General features: G+C 39.0%; 1 protein-coding gene across 1 annotated transcript in view; it reads right to left on the bottom strand.

The window, feature by feature from the left end:
• SYT16 (synaptotagmin 16) overlaps positions 1–15,424 on the bottom strand; it is a 135,611-nt gene that overhangs the window by 101,560 nt on the left and 18,627 nt on the right. The window lies entirely within an intron of this gene.

The following is a 15,424-nucleotide window of genomic DNA, read 5'->3' as shown; positions in this document are numbered from 1 at the left end:
GGCTCATAGCTTTCTCATGGACCAGGCACTGGTATCGGCTCATAGCTTTCTCATGGACCAGGCACTGGTATCGGCTCATAGCTTTTTCATGGACCAGGCACCAGTATCAGCTCATAGCTTTCTAAGGGGAGTACTCTAAAGGTGACCATAGTAACACTCAGCTATGTAGCACTTTTTCTGGGATGAGTTCACTAATTTAATCATATATTAAAGAAAGACTATGCATTAGAAAAGACCTGAGAGATGAAGAAAATCTGGAAGAATTCACACTCTTTCTTATTCCTTATCTATTAAAGAAACTAGATTAAATGAATTATTTAATTTCTTTTCTCATAGGAAAATCCAATCTCAGACAGCTTCACCGGTGAAACCTGCCTAATCTTAAAAGAAGAAATAACACCACACTTATATAGTAAGAGGATAGAACAAGAAGTAAATATCCACTTAATCACATGATAAGGCAACAATTTGCCACTAAAGGCTGTGAGGAGAAAGGTTCGGCAGCCCAATACCTTCCATAAACAAAGATGGAGAAATCATTATCAAGATACTTGAAAATCAAACCCCTTGATATTGAAGAAAAGCAACACATCATAACCAAGGGGGATTTATTCTAAGGACACAAAGTTAAACATTTGCAAAAAAATCAACCAATGTACCCCACCCAGTAAAAGAAGAAAGTAAAAGCCATATGGTTACTTCAACAGATGCAGAAGATGTATATAGTAAATTTTATCCTGAACAAAGCAGGAATAGAAAGAAATGTCTTTAATCTATGATGACAGAAGTTAGAACAGTGGTGTGTCAGGGAGCAGGCTGGAGGAAGCTGTCTGGGGTCCCGGCTTGATGTGGTTGGTAATTACAAGAGTGGAAGTCTACATAAACATTCTTCAAGCTGCACTCTTCCGACTTCCACACTCATCTCACTGGCTGTGAGTCAGATCTCAGTAATAAAGAAAAACTAATTACATATGAAAATGAGCACTGCCCAACTGCTAATGGACCATGTAAGTCATCACTGAAATAGATTAAGAGACAGAACTTGATAAGTGATAAAGGAAGTGCTGTAGCTTTACAAAAATCAATGGGGAAGAAAGAAATTGATCAATAAACAACATTTAAAAAAAATATAGCCAATTGGAAAAAAACAAAAAACCCAAGTCAGAACTTCACCTCACACCATATACCAAAATGAACTCCTAAGGGATTAAAAGGTTATTGTAAAAAGCAATCCCCTCCCACTCCTGTCTTCCTGGTGGCAGAAAAACAGCTGAATATTCAACTCACAGAACTTCATATGGTTGATGTCCATTAAGAACTTAGCCCAGGCTGATACCACCAAGTGCTCTGTGTACAGCACACACTAAAAACTCTAAAGTAGGAGATAAGACGGAAAAACTGAGGGCCAAATGGATAGTCCAAGCAACCCGCCCAAGGGTTAGGTTAGACCAGAGCTTAGAACCAGTCTCTGGCTCACTCTCCCCATGGCTTCCTGCTGCTTCAGATTGAGGCCTTAGAAAACAGAACGTGACATGAATTTGATTGAGATGTTACTCTTGCCTTCTGGAGTGATTCTGAACATAAAAACAATAGAACAATCACCCTCCTCCCCAAGATGATCAACTCACACTGTATAAAAGCAAATTTAGAAAAATATATTCAAAACATGACAAAAAAGCTTAATCCTTATAATACAAGATGAGTTCTTAGGAAGAGGATTAAGAAGAAAACCCCCAACAAGAAGGGCAGTGACACAGACCATCAGTCTATACACCTTTAAAAATCACAAAGAGCTCACACTCCAAAAAAGAATAATGTGTCACCACTCACGACTGTGAATGTCAACCTTCACAACTTTTCTCTTTCTAAAGCCACCTGCATCCTGAGAAATCAGCAGACTTCCACCACATGGATAAAGAGGATTCCAGGTCAGCAGTAACTGCCAGCAAACACTGGGAATAGGGTTTCCCTGGGCAGTGTGGTGGCCTGCTCACCTCTGAAGCCTCAGAACCAATTTTCCAGCTCATTTAGAAATCTCAAGCTTGATCCTGGGAAGGTCCTGGGTCCCACCAGGAGTCTTAGCTGAGCTTCACGGAGACTCCTTGTGCTTAAATAAAGCCACTGCCCAGATGGACAGAGCCCACTGCTACCACAGCCAAGGTGCACAGTTTGTGCTGAGAGCTGGAAGGCTGCTGGGTGAAAGGCAGAGGGAGAATTAAAGACAGGGAAGCTTTGGCTTCTTGCCTCCCCTCCTTTATTGGAAACTGGGGAAAATTTGAAATTGAACCCTCTCACTTCAATTCAACAGTTCCTGAGCAAATTTCTGGGTAACTTTAGGAACTCTCTCCAAAGATCTTCAGAAGAATAAAAGCTAAAGAAAGAGAAATATATGGTAGGATCATAATTGCTCTCCTACGAAAAAGAAATAAGGTCACAGAACTGGGAGAGGGGTGTTACATATCCAACACATACACACACAAAGGGTGCAAAAAAATGTGTACACATTTTAAGAAAGGAAAATAACTGTATTAAAATTGTACTACTCAACATACACCAATAATAAAAGATATATGGATATAAGTCACACTGAGCACCTCTTGTAATTGCAGAAATCAAACGTGACTTGAGTATTACAAATGTGATAGTGTTTTTCTTGCTTAAAATGTGCATTTTGGGGGGGGCAATGTGTGTGTGTGTAACATGTAGCATATTAACTTACTTTTACCTACCCACTGCAAAGGGGGAAAAATCTCTAAGAAAATGAAATAATTGGGGGTTTTGAAAGTTTTAGAATTGCTAAAGTTCTATCAAACCACAAAACAAGGAATCAGAATTCAACATGAGAACTCCATCAAGATTGTCAATCCAATTTCTTCAGTAACCATTAAATGTAATTTATATAATGACCCAGATTTAAATCAACTGCCTTTGCTAATCCAAATGTTTCTCTAACTAATATGTTAGGAAAGGGAAAAACAAAAAGGATTTTTCATTTTTAAAAAAAGGACTCCCACCTCCTAAAGAAGAGAACTCCCTCACTAATTCCCCCTGCTGCGTATCTCTAAGCGTTCCGAGAGCAATGCTAGTGTTGGACGGGGTTATGGTCAGACACCCATTAGAACTGAGTGTCAGGGCAGCTTTCAGATGAGACAGTGGACAACTAGCCAGCGCATCTTCACAGGCCCCAGGAAAAGGGGTCTGGTCCCCCTCCTCTGGGACCAGTCCCCACAGTAGAACCCGGACTTCCCCTGACTCAGAATCCAGTCTGGCTCCTCCCTGATTATGTGGCCGACTAACAAAAGCACACGCACTGTGCTGGCAAATGTATGCAGAAAGAAACACCTGGAAGCACCTCCTCAGATTCAAGGCCAACTTTCATTTGGAAAGAGACCATAAAGACAAAAGAGGGAGAGAGAGAAGTGATATGTGAAGTCAGAACATGAACTTGCTGCCCGCCGACCCCTGGGCCTGGTTCTGTGTAGGTTCTCACATTCAAACAGATACCATGCAGATGAGAAAAGCCAGCAGCTTTCAGTAACTTCCTACATGTACACAGCAAGAAAGTAGCAGTATCACCGTGTGAACCCAGGTGGCTCCAAAGCCCAGGGTCTTCACACATGGCTCACCATGATAACCAAAAAATGGGATAGAAAAGGTTATGAAATACCTTCATTTGGGTGTTTTCTTTCATGTTCCAAGATCTTTGAATAGGCACACTCTAATTCTGCTTGACTTTCTGCTAAAATCCAAACCTCCAAATAAAATATTTTGAATTCTTCTAGTTCAGGGTTTAGCCCACTTCTTTCTGATGCATTGTGAAGTTACACTTTTCCTTACATTTCTGCAGCTTATAGTCCCCCTTGTCACACATCTAGAAGCAGCTCACAGCAATTCAGCCACGTAATTTATGAAAGCTACCATAATGAATACTGGGAAATAGTATACCAGTTCTTTTAAGTACCTGTTCATTTGTTCAACAAATAGTTATTTGTTACCACCATGAGGCAAGCACTTCTGATATACACCAGTCAAAGAAACAGATGGAAATGCCTGTCCTCGTGGAGACAAAAAAGTGAGTCAGAAAACAGGTCCAGTAGGTGAAAGTGCTGTAGGAAAAAAAAACAAGCCCTGGAAAGGAGAGAGAGAGAGCAAGACAGTGGAGGAAGGTACAGTTTAAATCCGCAGGGTCAGAGGGGCCTCTGAGAAGGGCACAGCTGAGGAAAGACCTAATGGTAGTGAGGGGACAAGCCCTGGAGACACCTGGAGGTCAGGTGTTTCAGGCAGAGGGCACGGCTAGGGCAGAAACACAACTGGGGTTTTAGAAGAAGCCCCAAGGGGGCCAGAGTCACTGAGGCAGTGAACAATGAGAAAGTAGCAGGAGGGGGGCAGAGGCCCTGGAGGCCGACTACGGAGAGCCTACGGCCACTGCAAAGGCTCTAGCTTCTACCTCCAGTGAGTTAGAAATTACTGATGGCAAAAGAATGAGACACTCTCAGTTGTAAAAGGAATGCTCTGGGCACCGTATTGAAAATAGACCATATGAGAAGAAGGGTGGAGATAGCCAGATCAGTTAGGAGGCAAGCTCAATGGCACAGGTGACAATGGTTGCCTAAAGCACTATGACAGCAGTAATGGCGAGAAGATACAGGCTGATTCTACATGTATTTTGACTGTAGACCCAACCAGTTTTGCTGATGGATTTGCCCAGACTGACTTGAGAAACTGGAAGAATTGCTATGTAGACATAGGCAAGTTAGCGAGAAGTGCACGATTTTGAGAAGAGATCAGAAACTCAGATTTGGACATGCTAAGTTTGAGATGCCAATTAGACACCCAAGTAGAGTTGCACGCAGATGTTTGGATAGTCAAAGAGTAGGATGTAGACTCTTCAGCCTGTGAGTAAGTTTACAATTTTGGAAATGCCGCATATTAGGGAGAGAGACTGATCCTAAAACAGAGCCCCAGATCATGACGGCATTTAGAGATCAGGGAGAGACTGAAGATCAAGCAAAGGAGATTAAGATAAAGTGGCCAGTTAAGTACTGGGAGGAAGCATTGATTTCCTACACCAACAATGAAGCTTTGGATCTCTATAGAATTATTGATAAAATAGATAGTTGACGAATATTAATTTTCTGCTAATTTTTAAAAATTGTACAATTCAAAAATTATTTGATACAGATTAGGCCAGAGAACATAGCATCAAGAATTCTTTGTTGATGTCTTCCCCAAGTCTTCAATTTTGCCTGACAAAGCTATGCCAGAACCTCAGCAAAGTGTAACTGCCCCCAACTCAATTTATGAAACATTTGTTGTGAGTATAGCATGTGCAAGTCACAGTATTAAACACAGTGGTGATGGGATTCGGGGATGGTTAACTCATTGCCCCTATTCCAAGGAGTTTACAGTCTAGCAGGGGAGCTCAGGTGTGCACATCAGAAATAAGGATACAAAGTTAGCACAGACACAATCATAACAGTTTTAGAAACATAGTTAAGTTACAAATACTTACAATTTGACAAGAATTCCATTATAATCAATGCCATGACTTTAAAGAAAAAAAATGTACTTGAAATAATTTCAAAAACTCAATGAATGGTAAGTTCGATAAATATTTTTCTGCACTAATAATTAATGATAGTACCCGTCGGGTATTTGGACCATCTCTCTCATCTTAGCTAAAAATCTTTCAACAAGAGGATACCTCATGTGAAAATGACTTGGGGCTGTGCCATGGAAACGGACACATCACGACTTCATTTCCACAGGTGCAGCGCCAAAGAAAAATTCCTGTTCCCTTCATCTTTTTTACCTGGAGCACACTCAGGAGATGTTGCCAGAACATACTCACTGGCTGAACAAGAGACCTTGTAATGGTTTTACTATTGCCGTAGTTTCTTGATGGCAAGACCCTACCTGGTAACACCACAGCAGCCTCACCCATACCTTGGAGCTGTGTGACCTCAATCCACATGCACATGTCTTGCCTTTATCCTCAAAAAACAAAAACAACTAAAAGTGAAGGCTGACGTAGTAACATTAGCAATTTATTTTCATATAAATAATTATATTAAATAAAATATATTTCATATAAATAATTGTTACTTTAGCCCATTCAAGATTCTATAACAAAATACCATGAACTGGGTGGCTTACAAACAACAGCAATTTATTTCTTATCCTTCTGGAGGCTGTGAAGTCCTAGATCAAAGTGACAACAGATTTGGCTTGTGTTGAGTGCCAGCTCCTCCTTCACAGACAAGGCCTTCTGACCACATCCTCAGCAGCTCTCCGGGCCTCTCTATCAGGGCAGGAATCCCACTCAGGAGGGCTCTGCCTTTGTGAGCTAATCATCCCCAAAGGTCCCACCTCCTAATGTCATCACATATGTGATTAGGTTTGATTGATGAATTGAGCGGGTGCAAAAACAAGCAGAGCCTAGCACCTGACTCTTGAGGCCTCCTTAATATCTTCTTGATGGAGAAGGTCAAAGCATTTCCTAAATTACCTTCCTCGTAAAGCAAACCAAGAGTCAAAAATGTTAAGAACCTGGGCCAAGCCACTGGCCAGATTCTTCCAGTGATCGGTAACCTATAACTACTTCCAGGATATTTACAGGCTGATCATTTTTCTGCAGATTATGAGATACTGCAGTGACAGGTAAGATTAGGTTTCTGTTCATTAAGTTATTCACTGTTTTTCATTCATGAAACTGAAGCCATGCTGAATGCTGGGAACATAGAGACTTTTTACTAAAGCACAAGTCACTGCCATGAATGAGGCTACAGATTTGGGTGGGTACACTCATGAAAAAGTTACATATGATGTAAAATCTATGACTGAGAAATGGGATATGCTGTTGGAACACAGAAGAGGGTGCAGGTAACTGCCAAAAATGGTGGGAAGGGGGAATATGCACAGTGTAACCAAAGCTGGAGGAAGGTGGGGATGGCTTCCTACCGAAAATGTTACTTGAGATGGCTCCTGAGAGGTGAGCAGGTGTCGCCTGGCAGGCACAAGAGCTAGGAGAGAAAACCAGAAATGTTCAGTATGAAACATGCTTAGTATTTCAGGATGTGGGAAAAGGGCTAATCATTACGGCTGTGTATTTTTCAAACAAAGCCATCCCAGAAGGCCTTTTGAATGAGAAGGTATAAGATTTGACATAGAATTTAAAATGAACACTCTCAGGGGAACCTGGGGAATAAACAGGAGTCCTCAAACTTTTTAAACAGGGGGCCAGTTCACTGTCCCTCAGACCGTTGGAGGGCCAGACTGCAGGCCCCAGGACAAGCCAGAAAGGACTTCTTTTTTCCCTTCCACTAGATTTTACCCTAAGAAGATATAAACTTTGCACTTTAGGCAACCATCCGAATATACATGGAGCTGGAGCCATCAGTCAATACAGATGGAAGTAGGACTAAAAACTGGGGTGGAGGGAAAGATACTAGGTCACAAGACAACACTTGAACTTCCAGAAAAAAATTCCCAGGAAACCAGATTTACTCCCAGCTTTATCAATTACTTGAGCTCACCCTCTTCTTTGCCTTTACTTATAAGAAACTGACAAATTCCCAATATAATCTGAATTTAGTTTAGTTCAGTAATAGAGACAGCACAGTTTCTGGGAAATAAGCAATTTTTTAATCATAAACCGTTTTATGGTTAAGTCTAATGTTGCAAAAAGAAGTATCACAGGTAAGAAATAGTGACATATGTACAAACTGATCTAGCAGAGATTTAAACAAAAATATTTCTAAATATTAGACTGAAGATTTGGAGAAAAATTTCCAAACTTTTCTACATGTAAGTGTAGCAGTGGCCATTTTTACAAAATCAAGACAGAACAGAAACTCTTTAGTCCCAGAAAAACGTGAAGTTCTTATTTTGGTTTTGAAATAGGCTCTGATACTACAGCTGAAATTTCAACCATGGAATTGTTTCCTTCTCCTTCTCTAACCAAGACTATTTTTGAAATGATATAAAAGTTCTTAAAATCTTTCCACAAATGAGAAAGAATGTTTCCTGTGATAATCCCATACCTGAAATCCTTAAATAAAAATTTATGAAACATTAGGAAATTTCAATGACAGCAGAAATTCCAGAGTCACAGCTGGACATAATAGTATACTGATGTCCACATGCCAATAGGCTTGGGTAAAGCCACGGTTACAATCAAGTACAAAACATACTCCTGACCCTCCCCCATTGGCACATTCACTTACTTTTCCCTGTACTTAAGATGTTCTTCCCTCAGATACATGAACAGCTCACTCCCTCTCTTGATTCAGGTATCTGTTCTAAGTGTTGCCTTATATGAAAGATCATTCTATATGAAATATAGGACCACCCTATATAAAACAGCACTCATCCAATTAACCTGTATCCCTTTATCCTGCTTTATTTTCTGCATGTCACTTATCATCACCACACACACTATATGTATTTATTTGGTTGGTGAATAACACATATGGATAAGACTTAGATGTCAGTTTCACAAGTTATCTTGAAAGACCCAGTCAACCTGAGATTCTAACTTTGGACAATTAGTAAAGGTTATTTTAAGAACCTTTGACAGTACTTTAATTTCAATATTGGTCAACTTTCAGTCAGTGAAGTACAAAGTACTTCAACAGAAGAAATTTAATATAGGAAATTGGTTTCACAGGTATTGGGTGCTGAATGACTAGAAACACCAATATGGAAATAGCCCAGAGATTGTAAATTCAGGAAGCAGCTACCACACCTGAGGCTGAGGAAGCAAAAGATATCAGTCATATTCTCAGAAGCTCCTTAGAGTTGTGGCTCAGATATCTAAAGAGAGGAACGTGCCTGGCCATGCTATTACTTCCAAGTGGGCTGTAATGAAATGGTTCCAGAATGTTGAAAGTAGTTGGAGACTGGAACCCAAACTGCTGAGAGCAGTGACAAAGGCTATGGTGCAGTGCCCATAACAGAAGAGTTAGTAAAACAGGAATAAGTAACTCCCCCACTTCTCCCATCTCTTAATATTCCTTTTCTTTCTATTTTTTTTTTCAGGCTCCTTTATTCCATGAATTTTTTTTTTATTAAATGATAGCTATGTACATTAATGCAACCATGGGGTATAGTGTGGTGTTTTCATATACAATTTGAAATATTTTCATCAAACTGGTGAACATAGACTTTATGTCAATTTTCTTAGTTATGGTGCTAAGACATTTACACTCTACTTTTAGAAAGATTCGCTTGTACCCTTTTAAGACAAACCATAGAGGTGATCCCTCCAATCACCCTCCCTCCACACATCCACCCCCTCCCATTCCCTTCCCCTCCCTCTTCCCCATATTCTTAGGCTATAAGTAGGTTATAATATTCCTATGAAAGCTATAAATTAGTTTCAAAATAGGGCTGTGTACATTGGATATTTTTTCTTCCATTCTTGTGATACTTTGCTAAGAAGAACATTTTCCAGCTCTATCCATGTAAAGATGAAGGAGATGTTTACAGAACATCAACTATAGGCAAAACATTGACATAATCAGTGAAAATAACATTGGGACAAATATATCAATTTTATGAGGAGACAAAAGCATTATCTACAAATCAATTATGTGATAAGTGTACTCATTACCACCACTCCTAGTAAAGTTGAAGATCCTAGCTAGTACAATTATGATAACTTAAAAATCCCAATATTTTAAAAAAAAAAAATACAAATTTCATTACTTCCGAGTTACCAAGTTACTTGCAAGTTACCAAAAACAATAGAAAAATTCAGCAATATAGCTAACTTCAAAATAACTATACAAAATCAATTATATTCCTATATAAAAAAGAATTACAAAATAATATTAGAAAAAGAAAGATAGCATTGTATCAGCAACCAAAATAGAAAGTACCTATCAATATAGCATTAACAAGAGCTGTGCAATTTTTTTGAATACATAATGATTTACTACTTGTTTGTTACAGAATACACAAGACAAAATACAAATAGCTAACAAATTTTTTGTCTTATTATGTTTTTACCAAAGTCTAAAAAAAAAGATGACTTATATATATATAAATAAAGTAAAAAAGTAATTTCTAAAAATAAATAAATAAATAAAGAGATCACGCCAAGTCTTATAGACCGTAGAAATATAAATACTTCAAAAGCATTCTACTTAGTCTGGATACCCCTGATAGTAATATTAGAAAAATTATATTATTATAAAGGGGAAATTACAGACATATTTCACTGATGAATAAGGATGCGATATGATAAACACCATACTGACATGTTGAATTAAAAATTGATGTTTAAGTAATATACGTTGATCAAAATTAAATCCAGTTTCTGTGAGAAAATAATCAAAGTGGAAAATAATCCAAAAAAAATGAAAGAAATTGCTGAGAAAGTGGATATTAACCAGAAGGAAATTCAAAAACAGAATCAAATAAGAGATCAACGATATGAAGAATACAGAAAGGACATAACAGAGTTGAAGGAACTGAAGCAGTCAATCAGAGACATCAAAGACACAATAGAAAGTATCAGTAATAGATTAGACCATGTCGAAGAAAGAATCTCTGAGCTAGAAGATAAAGTCCTTGAGATAACCCAAATTGTTAAAGTGGCTGAAAAGAAGAGAGAGAAAGCAGAACACTCATTGAGAGAATTGTGGGACACTATGAAGCGTTCCAATATACGAGTTATAGGTATCCCTGAAGGAGAAGAAGAATGTCCCAGAGGAATGGAAGCCATTCTAGAGACTATTATAAATGAAAACTTCCCTAATATTACTCAAGATTCTGGCATACTCTTTTTTGAGGGATATTGGTCTCCTGGTCACCTTAACTCAAATGGACCTTCCCCAAGGCATATTGTAATGAATTTATCTAAAATCAAGGCTAAAGAAAAGATTTTGCAGGCTGCCAGGAGTAAGCGCCAACTGACCTACAGGGGTAAACCTATCAGGGTGACCATGGACTTCTCTAATGAAACTTTTCAAGCTAGAAGACAATGGTCACCTATCTTTAACCAACTTAAACAGAACAATTTGCAACCCAGAATTCTATATGCTGCTAAGTTAAGCTTCAAAATTGAAGGAGAATTTAAAACTTTTATTGATATGCAAACACTGAGGAAATTTGCCTCAACAAGACCAGTTTTACAGGAAATATTTCAACCTGTCCTACACATTGACCATCATAATGGACCTTCAGCAAACTAATCACCCAGAAATTAAAGGACAGAACCTAGTTTTCACAATGAAGCAAATGACAAAACTTAGCAATGGACTTTCACAAAATAAGATGAATAGAACATGACCACATTTGTCAATTATCTCAGTAAATGTCAATGGCTTGAACTCCCCACTCAAGAGGCATAGACTGGCTGATTGGATTAAAAAACACAGCCATCTATTTGCTGCCTGCAGGAAACACACCTCACATCGAAAGACAAATTAAAACTCAGAGTTTAGGGTTGGAAATCAATTTTTCAGGTGAATGAAAGAAGAAAAAAGGGGTTGCAATCTTATTTTCAGACACATGTGGGTTTAAAGTAACTAAAGTTACAAAGGACAATGATGGTCACTTCATATTGGTCAAGGGAAAAATACAACAAGAAGACATTTCAATTCTAAATATTTATGCACCTAATTTAAATGCTCCTAGATTCTTGAAACAGACCTTCCTTAGTCTGAGCAACACGATATCTTCTAACACCATAATGACAGGGGTCTTTAACTCTCCTCTCTCAGAGATGGACAGATCTTCTAAACAGAAATTAAACAAAGATATTAGAGATTTAAATGAGACCTTAGAACAACTGTGTTTGATAGACATATATAGAATACTCCATCCCAAAGATAAAGAATATACATTCTTCTCATCATCCCATGGAACATTCTCTAAAATTGATCATATCCTTAGACACAAAGCAAACCTCAAAAGAATCAAAATTCCACCTTGCATCTTTTCATACCATAAGGCACTAAAAGTGGAACTCAACTCCAGCAATTATGCTCAACCTCACACAAAGGCATGGAAGTTAAACAACCTTATGTTGAATGATAGCTGGGTGCAGGAAGAAATTAAAAAGGAAATTGTTAATTTCCTTGAGCATTACAACAATGAAGACACACACTACCAGAATCTATGGGATACAGCAAAAGCAGTCCTGAGAGGAAAATTTATTGCTTTAGAAGCCTACGTTCAAAAATCAGAACATGAGCGTATCAACAAACTCACAGGCCATCTGATGGAATTGGAAAAAGAAAAATAATCTAAGCCTAAACCTAGCAGAAGAAAGCAAATATCCAAAATTAAATCAGAGATTAATGAAATTGAAAACAAAAGAGTCATTCAGAAAATTAATAAAACAAGGAGTTGTTTTTTTGAAAAAATTAATAAAATAGATAAACCTTTGGCCAGACTAACTAGAAATAAAAAAGTAAAATCTCTAGTAACCTCAATCAGAAATGATAAAGGGGAAATATTCCTTTTCTGCACTTTTTGGTGCAACACAGAATGTACCATAGCAAAGGAGAATTGTAGTTTGCAGAATTCTAAACCCAACATCCAAAATAGAATATAGAAGCATGGATTTGAGCTGAGAGATAACAGTTTAGAATGAGCACAGATCCTAAAACATTCCTCCAATTTTATTGTCTTTGTAGAAAAGCAAAACTGCAGATGAAATAATATAATGGTTGATTCCTAACTGTATTATCACTAGCTTATGTTGTTAACTTGGTAGAGTCTAATCTGGAGCACCACAAATAAACTGTAGGAGGTCTATGAACCCATGAAATTTCATTATAAAATAATTCTGATATGTCATGTATGTATCTTTATGAACAAATGGGTTTGTTTGAATGAAACTTTCATTCAAGTTTCAAAGAAGCCTATAACCCTCCCAAAATTTAATATCACAGTCTTATGTTCTTATTGATTCATTAATTAAATTTGCTATGAAAAACACAGACAACTTCTAGTACTGAGATGCTTTTAATGCCTTAAATATACTTCATTATGACCCTCTTGTTTACAGGGAAAAGGAGTCAATTTATTAAACCACTTCAAAAAATAAGTAGGGGAGGGAAAGGGAATTTATTCAAGAGACATCAACCAGGGAATAAATTACCTAGTTTAAGAAAGGGACTTGAGGATTGGTAGTGTTGCTGAAGACTTGTAGTGTGTCTGCAGTCCACAATCCTCCACAAACATCATTGATGGGAGCAAGATACGTGTGACTGCATCCCCATCCACATGGGCCAGGCAGGGGTGCAGATGGGCAGTGCCTGCTGGGAGCTCTACTATCTGAAACACAGCATCCAGCCCAAGAGCATCATGCCCATTAACAAGCCCCTCAGAAGCCACAATGACTCCTTCAACACCTTCTTCAGTGAGATAGGGTCTGGCAAGCATGTGCCCTGGGCTATCTTTGTGGACCTGGAGCCTGCTTTCATAGATAGAGCAAGAACTAGCATTTATAAGCAGCTCTCTACCCTGAGCAGCTGATGTCTGGCAAGGAAAATGTTGCCAACAACTGTTCCTGTGGCCACTAAACAGTGGGGAAGGAGATTACTGACCCACTGCTTGAGTGAATCCAAAAAACGACAGACCAGGGTGTCAGGCTTCAGAGTTTTCTTATCTTCCATCATTTTGAGGGTGGTGCTGGCTCAGGATTTGCCTCCTCACTGATGGAGCAGCTCTCTGTTGACTATGGAGAGAAGTCCAAGTTGGAGTTTGCAATCCTCCTAGGCCCCCCATCTTGACCACCCACACCACCCTGGAGCACTCAGATTGTGCCTTCATGGTGACAATGAGGCCATCTATGGTATCTGCTGCCTCAACTCAGACATCAAGCACCCTACCTATACAAACCTCAACTGGCTAATAGGCCAGACTGTATCCTCTGTCACTGCCTCAATGCATTTTGATGAACTGTCTTCAACATGAACCTTGTGGAGTTCCAGACTAATCATGTGCCCTATCCTATTCACTTTCCACTGGTGACCTCTTCACCCATTCTCTCAGTTGAGAAAAACTGCCATGAGCAGAGATCACCAATGCTTGCTTTGAACTCTCCAATAAGATGGTCAGGTATGACCCTCACCATGGCAAATACATGACCTGCTATGTGCTATACCATGGAGAACTGGTGCCCAAGGATATAAATGCTGCCACTGCAACTATTAAGACCAAGAGCAGCATCCAGTTTGCATACTGGTATTCTCCAGGCTTCAAGGTTGGTTTCAACCACCAGCCCCCACAGTGGTGCCTGGGGCAACCTAGCCAAGGTGCCACAGGCAGTCTGCATGCTAAGCAATACCACAGCCATCACCAAGACCTGGTCCACCTTAATAACCACAAGTTCAACCTGATGCATGCCACACAGGCATTTATGCACTGATACATGGGCAAGGGCATGGAGTAAGGAGAGCTCTCTGAGGCTCAAGAGGACATCACCACCCTGGAAAAGGGCTATGAATAAGTAGGTACTGCATTGGTTCTCAACCTTTCTAATGCTGTACCCTTTAATACAGTTCCTCATGTTGTGGTGACCCCCAACCATAAAATTATTTTCATTGCTACTTCATAACTATAATTTTTGCTACTGTTATGAATTGTAATGTAAATATCTGATATTAGGCAACCCCTGTGAAAGGGTTGTTCAACCCCCAAAGGGGTCAGAACTCACAGGTTGACAACTGCTGAGGTACAGAGTCTGTGGATTGTGGGGATGAGACTGAGAAGTTCCAGGTGGTCCTGGAATCCGCAATGCCTGGTCTCTGGCTCCCCAGTTTTGGGTCTCATTCTACTGTTTCCTCAACCCCCTAAACACAATCAATGTTTAGAAAGAAAAAGGGGGGCTGGAATTAGGAAAGTGTCTTTGTACAGCTCATCTAAATAAACTATGTGCTCAAAGGAAAACTTATATTACAGAATTACTTTTTTTTTTTGAGACAGAGTCACACTTTGTCCCCCCTGGTGGAATACCATGGCATCATAGCTCACAACAACCTCAGTCTCTTGGGCTCAAGCAATTCTTTTGCCTTAGCCTCCCAAGTAGTTAGGAATATAGGCACTCACCACAACATTCAGCTATTTTTAGAGATGGGGTCTTGCTCTAGCTCAGGCTTGTCTAAAACTTGTGAGCTTAGCCAATCCACTTGCCTCAGCCTCCCAGAATGCTAGGATTACAGGTGTGAGCCACCACACCTGGCTCCAGAATTATATTTAATAGTGAAAATTTGGAAATAAACTAAATATAAATCAACCTAAAAAATGAAATGATAATTTAGTCAACTACAATATAGAGGTTAAACCAAGTTTACATGTATTTGCATAACTCAAAAGTATACCATTGATGGGATGTAAAAATAAGTTGCAGAATAATATGTTCAATGTTAAATCATTTGCACAAATTTTTTAAATGTGAATATATGTG

Source organism: Otolemur garnettii, unplaced genomic scaffold, assembly GCF_000181295.1.
Source record: "Otolemur garnettii isolate 467f Iridium unplaced genomic scaffold, OtoGar3 scaffold00081, whole genome shotgun sequence".
Lineage (NCBI taxonomy): Eukaryota > Metazoa > Chordata > Mammalia > Primates > Galagidae > Otolemur > Otolemur garnettii.
The sequence above is the reverse complement of the archived record's forward strand: the minus strand, read 5'-3'. Positions and strand labels throughout refer to the sequence as shown.